Consider the following 20,506-nt stretch of genomic DNA (forward strand, 5'->3'; position numbering starts at 1 on the left):
ATTTGGAAAGGCAAATGCCTTTCCTCTAATTTCCAACCTTGTCCCTATCTCCCCCTGACATATATCATATCAATTTGGATAAATATCCACAGGCATGATTGAAAAATAAGGCTTCTTCTAAAAGATAAAGGTAAAGGTTTCCCCTGACATTTAGTCTAGTCGTGTCCGACTCTGGGAATTGGTGCTCATCTCCATTTCTAAGCCGAAGAACCAGTGTTGCCCGTAGACATCTCCAGGGTCATGTGGCCAGCATGACTGCATGAAGCACCATGGTACTTATTGATCTACTCAGATTTGCATGTTTTCGAACTGCTAGGTTGGCAGAAGCTGGACCTAACAGCGGGAACTCAGCCCGCGCCCCAGATTCGAACTGCTGACCTTTCAGTCAGCAAGTTCAGCAGCTCAGAGCTTTAATCCACTGTGACACCAGGGGACCAAGGCCCCTTCTACACTGCCCTATATATCTCAGGATCTGATCCCAGATTATTTGCTTTAAACTGGATTATATGAGTCTCCACTGCTAGATATCTGGGATAAGAAGATAACCTGGGATCAGATCCTGGGATATAGGGGCAGTGTGGAAGGGGCCTAAGTTATATGGCATTCTTCCCTTAAAACAATGGACTGAAACTGGTAGAAAAACCTTAAAAGTATTTATGCCTAAGAAACCCCTATGAAATTTGTGGGTTTGCCATAAATTGATGGGTAACTTGAAGGGGCACAAATACAGCATCCTATTTGTGTAAAAGCTCAAGAGCTGTGTTCATTTCATTGAAATTTGGTTAATGGTTTTTTCTGAAATCTCATTTAATAGCAGAGTTAGCGTACTTAATGTTCTTTTTACAAAAGTAAATACAAAGTTATTTTTCTTTTTTGGAGAAGTGCAATTCTCTGAATGTAAATCTCACTGTACTCAATGGGATTTACTCCCTTGTAAGTCGTTTTAGGACTGCAAAAATAACACACATTTGGGACTTGTCTGACTTGCATCACTAACTCCCACTATCCTTGTATGGTGCCGATTCTCTTATCAGATGTTTCCCCATATCTTTGTGTTTTGTTACAAAATACCTCCCCCAATACCTATATCCCTCATTGGGCCATGGCATTTTCCTAATTTAACCATAACAAGTGGAGACAACAATGAATGTCTGTGTATTGTGGAACTGGTTCCACTACTGTTTGTATTGTTTTTGTTACCTCTTCCTGCCACTTTATGCTCAGTAGGATCTTCATACAGTTCCTGTTATGTTCAACGTTATCTGTGTACTCCATTCTACAGGTTAGAAAATAGACATTTATGTTTTTTTCAAAAAGGTTTCACCAGAGGCTAATTATATGTGACATAGGCCAGCCCCTGTATAAACAGACAATAACTGAAGAAACAGAGGACAGAACTGGATCTCTTTTCACTAAACTGGAATATCCAACCTGAAGCAATACTTTGAGGAGGTTCAAAAATAGAGCAGACATTTTCAAAAATTATTTTGAAAAAACGCTTCACAGCACATTTGTCTTGCTACAATGCTCACTCTGGCATACCAGCACAAAGATTATAATCCCAACACCTTTGAGTAATGCTCACCTGAATCTATGCACCCCCTTACATTCACATGAATCTCAATTCCCTGTGAAAACACTGGGGCTTTGGGTAAGATTTCTACCATTTTTGTGTTGCCTTAGAATATGAGATGGCTCCTTAAGGAACCAAAGGAATCTTATTAACCGCTTCAAATTACACAACATTGGGGAAGGGGGGCATTTTAAGTGAAATGAGATGATACTCTTTCCCAAATGTCTTAAAAGGTTAATTAAAGACCTATTCAGGGTGCATATACCATTAAATTAATGCAGTTTGACACCGTGTTAATTGTCATGGTTCAATCCTGTGGAATTCTGGGAGTTGTAGTTTGGAGAGGTACCAGCGCTGTTTGGCAGAGGAGGCTACAAATATTATAAAACTAAACTCCCAAATTCATTAATTCTACACTGTAGGTGCACTCTCAGTCTTAAAGTTGGTGGTGTGTGTGTTTGTGGTGGGTGGTGATGTTCCAATTCTATGCCTAAAATATTCTAGGAAAAAGGCTACACTAAATACGTTGGCCCATCTTTACCTGGAGGGAGTAGAATACATGTTAACTTGGATTCCTGAGACATTTCTCAGGAACCCAGCAAACTTGTTCTGCTAGACAGCTAGCCTGGAGCAAAACCAGGTTTCTGAATGATCAATCGGTTGTGGCTACAGACAGTAGCCTGACCTTGGAACTATTCAAGAGGAATATGGATTGATTCAGAAAAGAGCAACCCATGAGGAAATCCTAGCATCGATCAACACGTTGAGTCTTCTCCCTGCCATTCAGTTCCTTGGAGAGAAGAGGTAGCCAATGTAAGGACTTGTGACATGAGTGTGATAGGATAAATATGCATCTAGAAACCAGAGCCTTGAAAGGGATGTGAACCTTCTTGTGAAAAAGCAGTGGATAGAAAAAGGATTAAGTATTTCTAACCTTCCAACCTAAAGCAATTCAGTGGATGAGCAAGGTGGTAATTTAAATATGGTTTTATATTTAGCAAGCCATTTGGTCATTTTTATGATGCCTATATTCCATTTTCTCGTCTTTAAGAGAAATTATCAATAGTATCAGTTATACTATTGTCAATATAGTTGTAATGTGCAATAATTTGTGCTGTAGTAATTATAATCAGGACCAAGGAAATCTGGTTTTAAACTCCCATCTGCCTGGGTTATCTTCTAAAAATCTATCTCTTCTTCTTTCTTTTTCTGTCTACTGCCCTTACAAGCTTTTTGTGAGGATACAATGGGACAGAGGAGATAACCACATGTAAAGATTAGGCTGGGTGGTCTAAATCTAATATTCCACTGACCCCACAACACCAGCATGGGGACTTTCTTCAATGGGACTTTCTTCTGTCAACTCTGGGATTTTGGAATGCATTGGGAGCTGGAGATGGGAGATCACCTCCTCCCAAATCTGTTGACCAAATTGCTTCCATTGATGAAATTTTCCCACTGCATCCAGTCAGTATAATATAACAAATCCATAGGGACAAGTTTTTAGGGTGCTTATTTCTGTAATACTAATGAGATGTTTGACTGTTTTTGAAATACAATAAGATCTTTATATCCTCCATAGATTATGTCAAATCAGAGATATGATCAAACTCCATTAAACCACAAACACTATGATAACTAAAAAGAACATAATTTGGGAAAAGTTGAGAACTTTGTTGAGTGCATGCCCCATCTGTAATTTCCAAGTGTTGCTTAAACAAATTACTTGGTTGGGCTACAAGTCCCAAAATCCCATGGCTCACAATGATGATTTTTCTCATGAATAGGAGAATCTCAGGAGCTCATTTGCTTCTGCCATAGCTTTGCTTCTGGGATTGCTATATAACCATTATATATATATACGTTGTGTTATGAATGTTTGGTTATAGGTTTTCATGTATCCTATTTCATGTATACCAATTTCACCCTATTCTTTATTTTCCATAGAGTACTGCCATAGGCATTGGATTGCAAATTCTATAATGACAAAAATGAGTTGCTTCATTACACATATAGTGAACACAAGGTTTGGGGGAGCTCTGTTACATTATGAAAATTGCTCCTGAAATAGGCCAGCAGAAACACTCATGGAAGACCCATCCACTACCTAAAAATTACGTGGAATAAAAAATATGTTGAATACCTTCATAAACCTTTTCTGTTATACATCCTTTCAACTAAATTCTAACAGCATCAGTTTTTGTCTTTTCTGAAAGTCTTAGCTATACTAGCTACAACTAACCAAGCAAAGCAATATGTCACCATAAAAACATAACAAAATCTGTATCTGAATACACAATGTAATCTTGCTGGGGCTTAATACAATCTTTTCACAAACATCAGACAGGTGTATTGATTGTTCAAGAAAAGAACAAGCTAGAGACTGAAAACACAACAAAGTCAAACAAAAGCAACAGTACCTTCCTTTTAAATTCTGGGATGAAGAATCCTACAGAGAAAAATAAATCATGATCCATTTTAAGAATGAGCTGCAAAATTTAGAATCATTCACTAATTGTTACAATTGCAACCATCATCTTTCAAAATCAGCTGCATAGCTTTTGATAAACTGAATGGGGCTAGAATAGCTGCCAACAATGGCACATAATGCCCAACAACACCTCTAACTACTTAAATATATCAAATTAGTCATATTAAATATCAATATATATCCAAGTAACACATAAAGCAAGAAAAGGAATATTATGAAATAATGCAACCCTCCCCAAAACTACAGTATGTCAAATTTATTGCTTTTACAAATATTCCTACTGAAGCCATACAACCTTCCCCTCCCTTCCCAAAAAGACAAGACAAGAATTTTGATCTATGCTGTTTTTTTTAACAAAAACACTGAAATACTGTGTCCACAGCTTGGGAGTGCTCTTGGATCAGTCTCTCCAAATGTCAGCCCAGGTAGATGCAACTGTCAGGAGCACTTACTATCAGCTTCAGCTGATCTGCAAGTTGCACCCTTTCCTAGATTTGGAGAACCTGAAGATGGTAGTGTACACGCTGGTAACATCAAGACTGGATTTCTGCAATGCACTTTACATTAGGCTATTTTTGTACCAAGTTCAGAAACTCCAGCTGGTTCAAAATACGGCAGCCAGATTGGTTACGGGAACATCCAGGAGTGAACATGTCACACCTATCCTAAAGTTACTCCACTGGCTGCCAATTAGTTTCCAGGCAAAGTACAAGGTATTGGTTTTGATCTTTAAAGCCCTACATGGTTTGGGTCCAGGTTACTTACATGATCGCCTTCTCCCATACAATCCATCCTGCACACTTAGGTTCTCTGGGGGGTGTCTGCTCCAGCCTGCCAGAACCTGACTGGCAACTGTCACCCAGAGGACCTTTTCATCAGCCGCCCTAAGGCTGTGGAACAAACTACAGGTAGAGCTCCAACAGTTAAATCAGCTGTCAGAATTTAAGACACAAGTGAAGACCTGTCTCTTCTGGCAGGCCAACCCAGACAGTTTTAATGGCAAAATTTAAACTTACATTTTATAATAATAAATAATAATAATAACAAACTTTATTTCTAATTCACCCTATCTCCGCAGTGGGACTCAGGGTGGATTCCAAACATAAAAGGCAAACATTCAATGCCTGAACACAACAATACACCCATTATAATGAAAATTGACAACTCAACATATAAAACAAATTATAACTCAACAACTAAAATTAAATTAAAAACACAACCTATTATATCAAACATAAAGCAAAACATCAAACATCAAAGAGAACCATTCCTAGTTCCTTGGGGGCAAATAGATTGATCATTGCTCAAGATGTCTATTGAGCTGGTGAGGTGAACAGGGCACAGATACGGATGGTAGCTATTAATCAGAGGTATAATGGTAGTATTACCATCTATTCCTCCTCCTCCTCATAATTTTATGTCAAATTTTGTTTGTGTATTTTAATATATATTGTATGTAAATGTATTTTAATATGTGTATTTTACAGAGTGTTTTTAAATGATTATGTGTTTTTGATTGTGTTTTTTATCAATGCTGTAACTCGCCTCGAGCCATGAGGAGAGGCGGGTAAGAAAATAAATACATCACTTTTCTTCCTTTGTTAAACTATATTCCTCTGCTATACTTTAGGCTATTCTGCATATTGTCCTGCTCCAGCCACCTTTCATCCTCTGGGATGTATCTTTTTTTTTTTTTATCCAAGTACCTGTAATGCTTAGCTAGCCAAAGGACCTTTGGTCCTCAGAATAACTCCAGATATTTCCTTTTGCTGTCTTTTATGCCTGGAAGAAGTTCCAAAAACCTCCTTGCCTTATTTCTTTCTTATAAGAACTCATCTCTTTTGGGAAGTCTCTGGATGATCTCCTAGACTTTGCATAATAAGCCAAAACTTGCAATTATACATTCCCCAGTCTTTGAAAAATTGTAACTGCTTCTAGTGGAAATAAGGAAGTATTATATCTCTCCTTACAATGTCTCCATTTCTTTCTCTTTCTATTTCCCAGCTATAGACCATTCAAGGAAGAACCATATCATATTGATTTTCTCTAGAATATCACAGATGTTCAGATACTGGCCAACAAAAAATTGATGGATTGTATTTTTGAGGGACAGAAACTTAAGGAAGTTACCAGAACTAATGACGACCAATGACTTTGGAGTGTTGAGAAGCAACAAGTATTCACATTTAAATTCACAGCAACAACAATACCTTGAATACTCATTATAACTGTACTGACTTTGTTGAAAGATCTAAGCTTTGTCTAGGAGGTGAAATCAAACAAGAATAAAGGTCAAGTGTACTGAAAAAATGCCATGCCCCAGTCCAAGAAACACATGCAAGACTTGATTGCTAAGGAAATTTATACTCAGTAGATCATCCTGTCCATCACCCCAGAAACCTTTCTATGAAAATAATCAAATTTTCCCTTGAAAATAACATAACTAGGATGAACAACAGGAAAAGAAGGAATTAACATCTTTTATGCTGCAATTCTGTGAGTGTGGTAAAGCACGTAAGATTTATATAGAGAATCAATATTCTGAACACGGTACTGTGATTACACAGAATGATAACAGTCATTGGGAAGCAACTCAAGATACCCACAGTGATCCAGTCAACTATACTCAGACTGAAAAAGAATGGCTGGGTCTCATGAATCTGTCCCCATGAGCTCTAATGTGGAGGACTCTCACTCAGGAAAGAATTTCAGCATTTTATCTTGTATGTTCTTTCAGGATGAGGAAATGGCTCTTCAATTTAGCTTGAGCTCAATGTTCTATGGTTCACAAAAGACAGGAATTACAAAACTCAATGGAGCAGAGTAGGCAATGCCAGCTTCCACATTTTACTTATTTACAATGCCTCTCCATTGCTAAGAACAGGGAAAAACTAAAACAACCCAAGTATTGCACTGGGAGCTCTCTGTGGTGCTGAAAAGGACTATCTGCATTAGGATGTGTCTTTTTCATTCAATCTCAACCCCAGAAATTGATGTGACCTTGCTTACTGAGCTACTTACTACCTGACATGATCTTATCAGAAGAGACAGTTTGTCTATCAATGTGATGGTGAACCTGCTACAGGTTTTAATCTGAATTTCAAAGTAACTAATCAAGCTGTCAAACCTCTTTTGAAGATTCAATACTTTGAACAGCTCCTTTAAAGGTAGAATTGGAACCTAGTGGTGGAGTCACTAATACCACTAACACAAAAAGCACCACTGGAGACACAATGAAGTCTTAGGGTGCATCTGTACTATAAAATTAATGCAGTTGACACCAGTTCAACAGCCATGGCCCAATCTATGAATTTCTGAGATCTGTAGTTTGGTGAGGCACCAGTACTTTTTTGGCCCAGAAGGCTAAAGATCCTGTAGAACTAAAAATATCTTGATTTCACACATAATCCTCATGCCTTCCCAAGATCCCATTTTTATGCCCCCCCCTTAAACATCAATCCCCAAAGTCCCCTAATCCCACAAATTATTGATATTTTCAGCATGGTGAAAAAGGCCCAAACTCTATACCCAAACACATGCAAACACAAACCTCTAAACTCCCCCAGAATGTCCCCCCCCCTTCTCAAATCCTTCCTTTCCCTCTCTTTTGCCCATGAAATGGTCACAAGAAGTGATGCAACATCATTTCTTGTTGACAGTTTGGAAGGAAACAAAGGGAAAATTAGGTCTTTTGAAGGACTCAAGGGCTGTCAGGGGTGGGAAACTGGTCCCCAGTCCCTGTGCATTACTAGCAGCTATCCTGAAACCTGCCCCAGACTTCTATGCAAGAGGCATGGCATTTGGTGTGTTCTATAGGAAAGACCTTTAAATTCTTTGCAGATGAAGATTTTTTCTGAAAGGTAGATGGTTGAAAAAAAAAAAGCTCATGTCCGTAACATTTTTAACAGAGGTAAAAGATGACTCAGAAGTGTTCCCAGTATTTCCAGTGCTCAAAAGATAGTAATCCCTGACTAGAATTCTGTATTATTTTAGACGACAAATGGAATGAAATATTTTATCACCAAATACGTTTTTGGAAAGATAACCTCTAGCTGATAAGGATAAATGAAATGAAATAAATTTCAACCATTTTGAGAGCAGCCTAGCAAAGTGAATTGAAAGTACTTCACAGTAGAAAAGTTCAAATACAGTTTCCAAACCAGACTGAACAGAATCAACTTCCCAGGAGGCTATTGGAAAAGTATTCAAAATTGTCGTTTTGTGCAAGCCGGCAAGACGTAATTTGTAAACAGCTGATCTTGTAATAGTTTTATCGCTGCGACTTCCCCACTGGGGATTTATACTGCCACTTGCTTAGCTAAAATTAGAAGATGTATCTTGGAAGGGATGCTGCCAAGGCAAATCTGGCACAGGCTGTATTTTATAATGTTGGCTCTTACAAATTCCAAGAAGAACCAAAATATTGCCAAGGCAGATATATATTTTAGCTGCAATGCAATCCGATATATGTTTAATTTTAAGTAAATTCTACTGGTTGCAACGATGAACTGAAACTTACATGCATTTTTGCAAGCTCAGGCATGCTTTGCTATTGGAATCACAGCAGCTGATATATGATCTAGCCATTTTCAACTGTCCAGAAATTGATAATGTAATACTTACCTCAAATGAATATGTTTCCAGCTATTTCTACATGTAATTTACTCCTCCCCTTGAATGCTGTGCATCTATTAATAAAAATATGTAAAGAAATTCCAACAAATGGGCACAGCAAATCTTTTTATATGCAAGCAGGAAAGCTTAGGACCAAATATTCTCAGTGTTTATTGTTTTGCTATTTCTTTAAGCCTTGTCTTTCATAAAAGAAAGACTGATATTTCCCAATCAGTTCTATTTTGCAGTGGCTGGATATGTGCTGCATTACTGATCAGGGAGGCAGGTAGCCGAGTACCACTGTACATTGTTTTCTTCCATAGTAATTCAGAAATCTTCCATTGTAAAACTTATGAAAAATATTCTCAATGTATTCATTATTTTGTTTAATGTGCTTTTCTAGAATGACAATATGGAGGAATGAAGCATCTTTGATTACTTTCAATAAAAGGGTAATTTCCATTTTCTCTCTGAAGCTCTTCTGTGCTGGAGCTAAAAAAAGAAAAGTACTAAGGAAAAAATACGATGATGCTCATCCAGAAGATTAAATATTAAAGGTCAGCATGTGCTTGCTTTATACTTCTACTAGAAAAAAAATCATACTTAAAATTAATTTTTAAAAGCTGCTTATAAAAATGTTGTGCAGTGTATTATCAAACTACTGAATTTTAGACAAGGATTTGAATTTTAATGTAAACCCATTGAGAAGCTACTGACATCTAAAAATCTGCTCATCCTAATAATTCACTCATTTAAGTCTCAAGATAGATTCAAATTAACATCAGCTCCACCCGTGGGTTTTCCCAGATGCCTTGTGATGCCTCTCACACAAGATAGCATACATATTGCTGACTTTGAGCTAACTTGCATTTGGAAAAAAACAACAAATCCAAAGCCATGCCTATGTGGAATTTCCAGTATTAGTCAATTCTAAGAAGACAAAATAATGTAGTGCCTGGACAAAGCTCTGCTTCACAGTACAAGGCAAGCAATTGTGTGAGTACTCTCTGTTCAGAAATCGATTTAACACTGCTGAAAATGAGGCACCATGATTGGAGCATGGATAGGCTGCATGTGATATCTGATGTTGCAAAAAGAAAAAAACAATAAACAACTCCTACTTCAAATCTTTACTGACATACTGGCTTGCTTCATGGTGCAACATCTTGTGAACTACAAAGTGCTTTTTGTAACAATTTGGAATAGCTAGTAAATGAAGTTTACATAGCAGAAAATCTGAAAACCACATGAATGAGGTCTAAACAGAATATGGCATTTATGTGTATGAAGGGAAATTGGTGGAAATATGCACTAAGAGCAAATAAATCCAGATCTGAGAAGGAAAAAAAGGAGGAGAGGGAGAAACAGTGACATGTGTATGCTCGTGGGTACATTTCCTAAAGGCTAGGGTAGACATGTGCAGTTTCTCATATATGTTTTTTTATATTATACTTCAGGAATACAAAACAATATACACAGTTATTATGTATTTTATGGAGGAAATTGGCATATTTATCATTGCTTGCTATACCCAATTCATGAAAACACATGAATGAAGGCTGAGCTCATCTACAACTTAAAAGAAAATGTGTGCTTTTGTTGGTAAAGGTTAAAGAAAGGTGAAAAGAGCTGGATTTTACTGATTAAAAGAAATGTAAAGTCTCCAGTTGTGAAGTTTCTAGTCAAATGCATGCTCAAAATATAAACTAAAATGTATTAACATTTTAGGTTTTGCTGTTTTTATTTGATTGTTATTTTATTTTATCTCTGACAGTGTAACTATGATCATGTTACTCTGTGCAAACACACACAGTCTTACTTTTTTGATTTTTTGTGAGTCTTAAGAATAACAGAATTCATAAGAATAAAAGAAAAAACGTTTACTATGAAATGAGTCACAATAAATGTTTGCTTTTTAAAACAAAATCAGTGAAAGCAATAAAAGGGAAATTATGGTTGGAATAGCTATCCCCTTGAAATCTGCATATTTCATTGAACAAATCTTTAGGTAGAAATCTGACATTTCAAGAGTGAAACAGACCCCACATTGACCTAACCAGTTGTCAGGAAAAGTTCTGATCTTATGTCACAAATAGTTACTCATCTAAACAATATGTTAGAACTAAAAAAGTAAAATACTTGCTACCAAGTAACATCAAATTATGTTAATAGTGAATTAAAATATAATACATGATAAATAAAGAGAATCCTCAAGGACTCTGGAACACCCAGAAAGAATGAGAAGAGGAGAAAAAGCAAACATAATGTTGCTGAATGAAAACTCTAATGTCTGTTGGTCATAAACAACACTACAGATACATTCAACATATATAGAAAATTGAAATGCAAATATATTGTAGAGAAGTAGACAACATTCTCAGCAGCAGAAAACAAGAAACATATATTTTGTACAAATAAACCAACAGTATTGATGTATGCCACATGTATTTGAAGTCTAGGGAGTTTTTATTTGGGTTTCCAATAGTATCATACAAATAAATCATAGCAGAAGCTACAATTCAGAGTTCAATAAACAGACAGAAAAAATGTTCTGCCTTCCACAAACAGCTCCTCAAATTTGGTATGTTTGGTCCCCTGCTGGAATGGAGTCAAACTTTAAGCAAACAGGTCAAAAAATAAAAACAGTAGTATGGTTGAGTATCCTTATTTAAAATGCTTGGAACCGTAAGTATTTTGGATCCTTTTTGGAATAATTGTATGTATGTACAGTAGAGTCTCACTTATCCAAGCTAAACGGGCCGGCAGAAGCTTGGATAAGCGAATATCTTGGATAATAAGGAGGGATTAAGGAAAAGCCTATTAAATATCAAATTAGGTTATGATTTTACAAATTCAGCACCAAAACATCATGTTCTACAACAAATTTGACAGAAAAAGTAGTTCAATACACAGTAATGTTATGTTGTAATTACTGTATTTACAAATTTAGTACCAAAATATCACGATGTATTGAAAACATTGACTACAAAAATGGCTTGGATTATCCAGAGGCTTGGATAAGCGAGGCTTGGATTAGTGAGACTCTACTGTATATATGTATGTGAAGTCACACTCCTTGCTTAAATATAAAGGCACTAGCTGTGCCTGGTCACGCGTTGCTGTGGCAAAGTATGGTGGAATGGGAAATAAAGTATTGAGGAATTGGTGGTAGTTAAGGTAAAGGGTAAAGGTTTTCCCTTGACATTAAGTCCATTATAAATGGATTATATAGCTGTGTGGAAGAGCCTTGAGTCTACACTGCCATATAATCCAGTTAAAATCAGATCTGTATTTTATAGGCAGTGTGGAAGAGGCCTAAGTGAGGCCTAACTCTGCCTGTCCCCTGGGCTGAGTGGGTTGCTAGGAGACCAAGTGGGTGGAGCTTAGCCTTCTAACTGGCAGCAATTGGATAAAAACATTTATTCCTCTCCCTCAAATTAGGACTTTGTTTTTCTTCTCTTTTTGTTGTATGAACGTAGAGGCATGGATGAGGGGTTGTGCTGCCAAGTTTAGTGTTTCTGGGATATGTAGTTTTGTTGTTTTGTCCTAGACCGAAATTTCATTACCCTTTTATATATATAGATTACATATAAGTGGAATTAAATCCTACTGGTATTCTAATCTACATATGATACACAAATTATTGCTTTCAAAACAACTGTGTATCTTTAGATGGTATATAGGAGTGTTTCTCAAACTGTGCTCTTCCAGGTGTTTTGGACTTCAGCTCCCAGAAATCCCAGGCAGTTTAACGGCTTTTAGGAATTGTGGGAGCTGATGTCCAAAACATCTGGAGGAGCAGAGTTTGACAAACTATAGGATACAGGATGGCACTGAAAACACAGAGCCAATTTACAAGTAGCCAGTTGTGACCCATGGGCCAGTCTAGGCAGGGTGGCAATTTTCATCCAGACTTTAGTTTGCTCACTTGATGGCTCTAGTTGAGATACTGTATCTAGTTAGGATTCAGCACCTTAGCTAACCCCTTTAAAGGTCTGACAAGAACCCCAGTGGCATGGTAACCACCAGCCCATCCACAAGCTATTCAATGCAATGGTCATCAAGAATGTTGTCCGTTGTGAAATGACACTTTGCTGACATTGGATAATGTTTCTAAACTTAGAAAATTTGTCTTTTGAAAAATATTTGTTTTAGGCGTCATTCAGACTGACTGCAAAGTCCTGATTGAGTTCCTGTTCTTTCCAATGCTGTAACAAGTTAAAACAGAGAACTGGTATAAAAAGTCTCTAGTTGTACCAGGAGCGGACAGAAAATATTCTGGGATAAACAAAACATGTGTGGATCTCCAAAATAAACTCAGAAAGAACAGCCATGCATTTTGATCTTTATGGTTGACGTTACCATTTGGGCGCTATGTATCATATTTGTGTTTGCGAAAGAACCGGAGCTTATTTATCATATTTGTGTAGCAACATTCACTAATAAAGTGTAAAAAAAAACCCCAATATCATGCTTTAGCTTTAAATTTATGCAACATTCAAATTCTTTTATCTTCAGGAATTATAAGTGCTTTTATGACTGTCTGTTATCATTAGTTTGCTAATTTTAACATAGAGTGAAAACACTTCTGATACTTTTCTGATGAAGCATGAAAAACTTGTATACTTTGAATATCCTGTTTTCTTATCTCTACAGTATCATTCACATCATTCACACACAACTGAATAGATTTCATTCCCTTTTTTCCCTAGAAAGGCAGCGTTTGATTAAAATGCATTTTCTACTTACGGTATTCTGTATCAGTTTAAAAAGATCAGATGGCCTCCTTCATCTCCTGTGTACACACTTGAACCTGCACTCACTGTCCTATTAAGAGTTTCCTTTAATTTGATCTTCAGAAAGATGCTATGCTTTGAAGGACTTTATCAGTGCAAGCCCCTTTGTCTTCAGACAGGCCTTTACACGAATCAGGGTTTGTTTTAAAGAACATGGTTTCTTTTCACTTCTTCTAATGATCACTGTAAAAAACACACAAAGGAAGACAATGTTCTTTGTTCAATCTAAAATGCCTGCTCTTTTCAGTTCCTCAATATATGTATTATATTGTTTACATTTAATTATGCTAATGAATTAAAAACATTATAAAAACATTTCCAGATGATTCACACAGTTTGTCTACTTTCCTAGTTTAGGCAGTTAAGGGTGATGGTTTACTCATTTCTTCTCCTTGCAATAACCATATCAAGCCTCTGGAAATATTGCTTCAGAAAGCCAGGACCCACTGGAAGGGCAAGATTGAACATTTCCCACATACATAATAGACACTGTTTTTTTTTTATCCAAGCACAGAATATAAGGAGCCAAGACAATTGGGCCTATCTCCCATAGAACCTACACAACACATGGTTGGATGTATTATACTATGCTGTCCTCTTATGAAGCTATACACTGACATGGTTAGGAAATAAAAAAAATTAATTGTTTTTATTGTTTTGCATTCAAAATTCACTTCTGGTTGTGGAATTCACTTCTGCAAGTGGTAGTAATGGCTGCCAGCATGAATGGCTTTGCAAGGGGATTAGATACATTTATGGAGGTGAACCATTGATGGTAAACAGAGACAATGGTTAATATAAAAGCATGATGAAGTAAGACAGAGGATGCAGCTACACTCCTATGCCATTTGTGGGCACATGATCCTGTCTAGTCACGGTATGGACAGAACCTTGAACCAGTCATGATTCTTTTAAAATCCTTTTATATTTCCTCAAATTTCAATGTGCAGCTAGGTGCCACATCAGACCTCTAAAAGCATTGATAGCCTCAAGGTATGAATATATATGCATTCACATTTTTAAAAAGGTTTTACTGATTTTAGAAGTATCTGAAATGACTGATATAATTTCAACCATGACATCTCGAAAGCACAAATCTTCCAATTTTGCTTATTGCTTAATTGCCTGGTGTGCAAAATCACGACTGCCTTGCCAACCCATCCATTTATGCTTGGAAATTATTAAGAGTAATGGCAATACAGAATTCATTTTTTTGGTGAGCTCCCTTACACTCTTGCTTAGAGTACTTTGAAAAGCTATCAAAGCTCACTTCTCTTTTTATTCAGATACAATCTCAATAACAGTTAGCCATTTATGAAAAGACAAGCAAAAGCTCTAAGTTTTAAAAAATTAGCTCCATTTTAAGTCCAGTGCTCTTGCTCCTTTCCCTCACCTAACTCCCTCCACTCCCTCACTCACCGTTGCTATCTCCTAACTCTCCCCCCCTGCCCCACATATATCCCATTAAATTCATATTCAAAAGCAACCCTTCCTTAGAAGTAATGCAGTAAGGCTCAGTTTTTTGAGCACCCTCAATGCTACCTTTTATTTACAAAAAATTTACCTCACACTGCCTGAAATGTAGATATACATAAAGTGTACATTTACTAGAAATGAAAATGCTGGAATACTATGGGGATGCATTTAAAATTACCCATATGTGTGGTGGCCTGTCAACTCCAGGGATTTCTGGATGAGACAGATTATTTAGATCCATTTCAATCTGGTTTCAGGTCTGGCCATGGAACAGAGACAGCTTTGATCACCTTGGTGGATGACCTAGCAGAGAGCTAGACGGGGGAGTGTGCTTATTGATTATACCTCACAACCTCTGAGGATGCCTGCCATAGATGTGGGTGAAACGTCAGGAGAGAATGATTCTGGAACATGGCCATACAGCCCGGAAAACACACAATAACTCTGTGCCCTTGTTGGTTGTCCTGAATCTCTCAGCACCTTTCAACCCTTCTGAGTCATCTCACTGGGATGGGACTGGGAGGCACTGTTTTACAGTGGTTTTGGTCCTTTTTGGAGGGCTGTACTCAGAAGGTGGTGTGGGGGGGGGACTCCTTTCAAACCCCTGGCTGTTGACCTGTGGGGTTCCTCAGAGCTCCATTTTGTCCCCATGCTGTTTAACATATACATGAAATCATTGGGAGAGGTCATCTGGAGTTTTGGAGTACAGTGCTGCCTGTATGCAGATGACATCCAACTCTACTACTTCTTTCCACCTAATGCCAAGGAAGCCGTCCTGACCGTAAACCAGTGTCTGTCATCAGTAATGGACTGGGTGAGGGCAAACGGAACTTAATCCAAACAAGACAGAGGTGCTCCTGATCAGATGAAAGGCAGATCAGGGAATAGGGATCCAACCTGTTCTGGATGGCATCACACTCCCCCTGAAGACACAGGTCCACAGTTTGGGGGTCCTCCTGGACTCAGCGCTGAACCTGGAGGCCCAGGTGTTGATGGTGGCCAGGAGGGACTTTGCACAATTAAAACTTGTGTGGCAACTTCACCTGTTCCTTGGGAAGCCAGATCTGGATAGGTTGGAACACACTACAGTTACATCTCGTCTGGATTACTGTAATGCGCTCTATGTGGGGCTGTCTCTCAAGAGTGCTTGGAAACTTCATCTGGTCCAAAGAGCTGTAGCCAGGTTGCTCACTGGCTGCAGGGAGTGGACAACTCCCCTGTTGCAGCAGCTCCACTGGCTGCCAGTTTGTTACTAGGCACAATTCAAAGTGCTCATTGTCACCTTTAAAGCCCTAGATGGTTCAAGCCCAGGCTATTTGGCCAACTGCATCCCCTTATACAAATCTGCCCGGGTCCTGAGATTTTCAGGAGAGGTCCTTCTCTCAGTCCCACCTCCATCTTAAGCGTGGTTGGTGGTAACAAGAGAACAGGCCTTCCTTCTTGGTGGCTGTCTCTCAACTCTGGAACTCCCTGCCCAGGAAAGCAAGAATGACCCCCTTCCTCCTGTCCTCTCTGCTGCAGGCTAAAATCTTATTCAGGCAGGCTTTTAAAGATGGAGGTATGTAAGACCATCAAGGGCTGCTGTGATTTTGTGATGTGATTTTATATGCTTTTATGTTTTTAACCTGGATTGTTTTAATATTAATGTTTAGTACTGTTCTAATATTTGTATATTTTAAGTTGTACTAAAATGCCTTTGTTGTGAGCCACTTTGAGTCTCCGTGTGGAGAGAAAAAATTGGATATAAATAAACTAAAACAAAATAAATATTCATATACTCAGCAAGTCATGGCAGCCAGTGGATCTGCCATCACAAGGGTAGTGAATCCACTCCTGATTTCACCAAAAGATTTCCTATTTACTTTGGAGCAGTGTCAGGATATGTGGAAGTAAAATGAAAAGTTAATTCACCACACTCAGTGGCAAATCCACCAGGCATCCATAAGCAGCATCATTCTAATTCAATTTCTCTTACCTTTCTATCTCTACCCTTATCCAACTCAAGAGTACAGTCATCCTTCCACATTATCTGGTGTGAGGGGCACAGGACCCCAAAGTGAAAAAATGCAAATGAAAAAATGCTGTTTATTTACCTGAGAAAATCTCTTTAGGAATTTCTAAGTCTTCCAGCATGACTCTATGGACAACTTCCACTGGAAGCTGGCAATATAATCACATTGGCCATTTTGAATCTCCTTGTGGAGAGAAAACGTAGAGAATAAATAAAAATTATAGAAATAATAATAATAATAATAATAATAATAATAATAATAATAATAATAATAATAAGAATAGGAAGACTTAGAGATTCCTAAAGAGGTGTTCTCTCTAGAAATCTCTGATGACTGGAGGAAGTTGACCATAAAATATCAAGACATTTCTTGTGATAACATTTTAATTGAATCCCTGAATAATAAAATTCTCAAAAGTCAAAAACAAAAATATGGAGGGATGAATGTATCGCTCCCCTCTGACTGCCATATTCTGTAGCAGACAGCTGACATTACAGACTACAGTCACACAGCAGGACCTTTGCTGATCCAGCAACAAAAAGATCAGAAATAGGCAGGTAAGACTTAAGCTGCCTAGTTCTAGTTCCCCTAAAACTGGCTCTAGGTACCAAACCTCAAAGCTTCCTCCTCTTGAGGAGACTCTCTGTTCCAAAGATCAAAATCTCTCTTCTTGGCGAGCCACGTGGTGCCTGATACTAGCAGCAGACTCATTGTAGTACACAAACTGCAGACGGTTTTTAATTAATTAATTAGGCACCTTTGGTCTCATGCCAGGCAGAATAAAAATTCAACAAACAACAAAATTAACTAAACCATTAAAAAAACAAAATAACCTTGCACACCTGCAGGAACCTACTAATATCCATGCCAAGTATCTGAGTTTCGGTTTATGATCTTGGAGACATGATGGACTTCAACAGACAACCATTTTATTATTATAGAAGTAAAATTTATTAGCAATTATGGTTAAGTTATGCATTCCTTTTAATCCATAAAACTGAGTCTTCTTGTTGTTTGCATTCTTGTCTTTTTTAAGAACAGATGTGCTGCTCTTTTCAGCTGAATTAATAAGAGCAGAAACTGAGGCTGCCTTTGAAACTGATTGGGGATTTATACTTATACCTGAATTTATAGGAAAATCCATATGTACATCAAAAATATATTAAAAATGTAGATATAGTAAATTTTGTTGTTCTAACAGCTTCCAACAATTTTATTATGTGTTACCTAGGAACCTTGCAGCAGTCTATTATTTAGAGATATTGTTTATGCTTCCCTCAAGTCAATTGCAAGTTCTCTACTTATTTTTATGGATCCAGACTGTAGTTTATTTGAATTGCCGTAAAAGATTCCGGCAAACAATATGCATTCAGACTTACAATTATGAAAACATACATAGAAATGGAAATATGCATTCCTTTAGATCCTCACTTGAGATGTAAGAATAAACCTGGTAGTATTTACTTTTCAATAAAGAGAAACAGAATAGTTTTTTAAAAAACTGATTAAATATAACCTGAGTCTATGCTATCTTTGCTGCTGCATTGTATTAATCAACAAATATATCTGCCAAGGAACTATTTTTTCTTCACCATTTTCTTTTCTATTCAATTCTGCTCCCACTCAACCACTCCCTTTTTGGATGCTCTATACTGTTTTGCCCAGTCCTCATTTTTAAGGGGGAAAAGATCTATTTTCAGACCTCTGCATCTTATATTTACATGCTTTCTAATTTTAGACTGCTTTGCACTCTTTTTCTGTCACTTTCCCTGTTTGTCCTACTTCAGATCACAGTTGAAACATCTTCTCTTGGCACTACCGCACAGAGAAAGAAATCTGTTAAAATCTAGGCTATGCTCTGGAGGCAAGAATCCAAGTAGTACATTTTCTCCCCTGGAGAAAAATAGATCTGAAAGTGCACAGCAGCAGGGATGAGGGGTGATGAGGTATGAAGAAGACACACTAGCCTACACTAAAGAAGCCAGTGCATCTAGGGCTTTCACCATGAGTGCTTAAATAAGATATGCTGATGGAAAATATTGCAAGTTTATGTACAAATTTTCATTAAGAAGAGGCAACTATAGCAACTAGTTAAAAAAGAGTAAAAGCACAGATATCTTTAAAATCACAGTGCTTTAAGGGTTTGCTAATGAAATGTAATAGGACTTAGAATTTCTTCTGAATCCTTATGGCTGATTAGACTTTCCAGAGAATCAATGGTGTGCATCTTAGTACAGGTTCATGTCTCACCCAAAAGATATGCATTTCAGATCCATGATGTGATCTCTTCTTTTGCTTACAGTGCCATCTCCCAAGAAGGTATAATACTGATGTGGAAGGAAACTTTTAACTCACCTGACCCATATGGTTGCTGAATACATGATACAACCTTTAATAGCTAAAAGTAGCTATGGTGATTATTGAAGGATGAGTAAATAAATTATATTGAAGACTAAATATTATTGTAATGATTTAATCAAGAGTAACACATCCCAGCTTAAATTACATTTTTATAGAAAGTGTTCACATTGTTGTGCATGCACAGGGATGTCCTACTTGCATTGTTGAAACACAGAGTTGCAAATCTCACTTAGAATAATAGAATCATAGAGTTGGGAGAGTCCACATGGGCCATCCAGTCCAACCCCTTGATATGCAGGAAAAGCACAGCCACTCAGCTTCCCACTGTTGACTCCTACTGAACATGGGAAGCCTCCCGTGTTGCTGCTGTGGAGCCCCGCTGGAAGTAGTTTTATGTTGTGGATGGGAGCTGGCAGGCTCCGTCGTAAAACTATTGAGGAACCAGCGCATGCCGCTGGAAACCACACCATTTGACAAGATCATAAAATCTTGTAAATCTTCTAAAAGTTAGAAAGGACCATGTGAGCCATCTATTCCAATCTCCTGCCATGCGGGAAAAGCACAAAGTATCCCTGACAGATGGCCATCCAGCCTCTGTTTAAAAGCCTCCAAGGAAGGAGCTTCCACTAAACTCAGAGGCAGAGAGTTCCACAGCTGAACAGCTCTTACAGTCAGGCAGTTCACCTAATGTTCAGGTGAAAATTCCTTTCCTGTAATTTGAACCCATCACTCTGCATCCTAGTCTCCAGGTCAGCAGAAAATAAACCTGCTCCCTCTTCCTTATGACACCCTTTCACATATTTATACATGGCTATCATGTCTTCTCTCAACCTTCTCTGCTGCAGGCTAAACATACTCAGCTCTTTAACCCACTCCTCATAGGGTCTGGTCTCCAGACCTTTGATCATTTTAGTCACCCTCCTCTGGACACCTTCCAGCTTGTCAATATCTCTTTTAAACTGTGGTGCCCAGAATTGGACAGAGTATTCCAGGTGAGGTCTAACCAAAGCAGAATAGAAGGCTACCACAGCTTCCCGCAATCCAGACACTATACTCATTTTGATACAGTCCAATATCCCATTAGCTTTTTATATGCTACATCACACTGTTGGCTCATGTTCAACTTGTCCATGAAGAATCCAAGATCCTTTTCACATGCACTGTTGTCCACTCAGGCGTCACC

The 20,506-nt window shown here is 37.9% G+C and overlaps 1 protein-coding gene across 10 annotated transcripts in view; it reads right to left on the minus strand.

Annotated features, from left to right (window-relative positions):
• fut9 (fucosyltransferase 9) overlaps window positions 1–20,506 on the minus strand; it is a 104,998-nt gene that overhangs the window by 14,452 nt on the left and 70,040 nt on the right. For 4 of the 10 annotated variants that reach the window (XM_062969050.1, XM_008117632.3, XM_008117635.3 and 1 more), the window contains one exon: window positions 13,428–13,657. The exons of 4 other annotated variants lie outside the window; for them this stretch is intronic. The gene's annotated coding sequence lies outside the window, so the exon portion shown is untranslated. Of the gene's footprint in view, window positions 1–1,200; window positions 1,277–3,993; window positions 11,055–13,427; window positions 13,658–20,506 lie in introns of those variants that run through there. 2 more of the 10 variants (XM_062969051.1, XM_062969054.1) reach the window with 2 other exon arrangements.

Source organism: Anolis carolinensis, chromosome 1 (assembly GCF_035594765.1).
Source record: "Anolis carolinensis isolate JA03-04 chromosome 1, rAnoCar3.1.pri, whole genome shotgun sequence".
Classification (NCBI taxonomy): domain Eukaryota; kingdom Metazoa; phylum Chordata; class Lepidosauria; order Squamata; family Dactyloidae; genus Anolis; species Anolis carolinensis.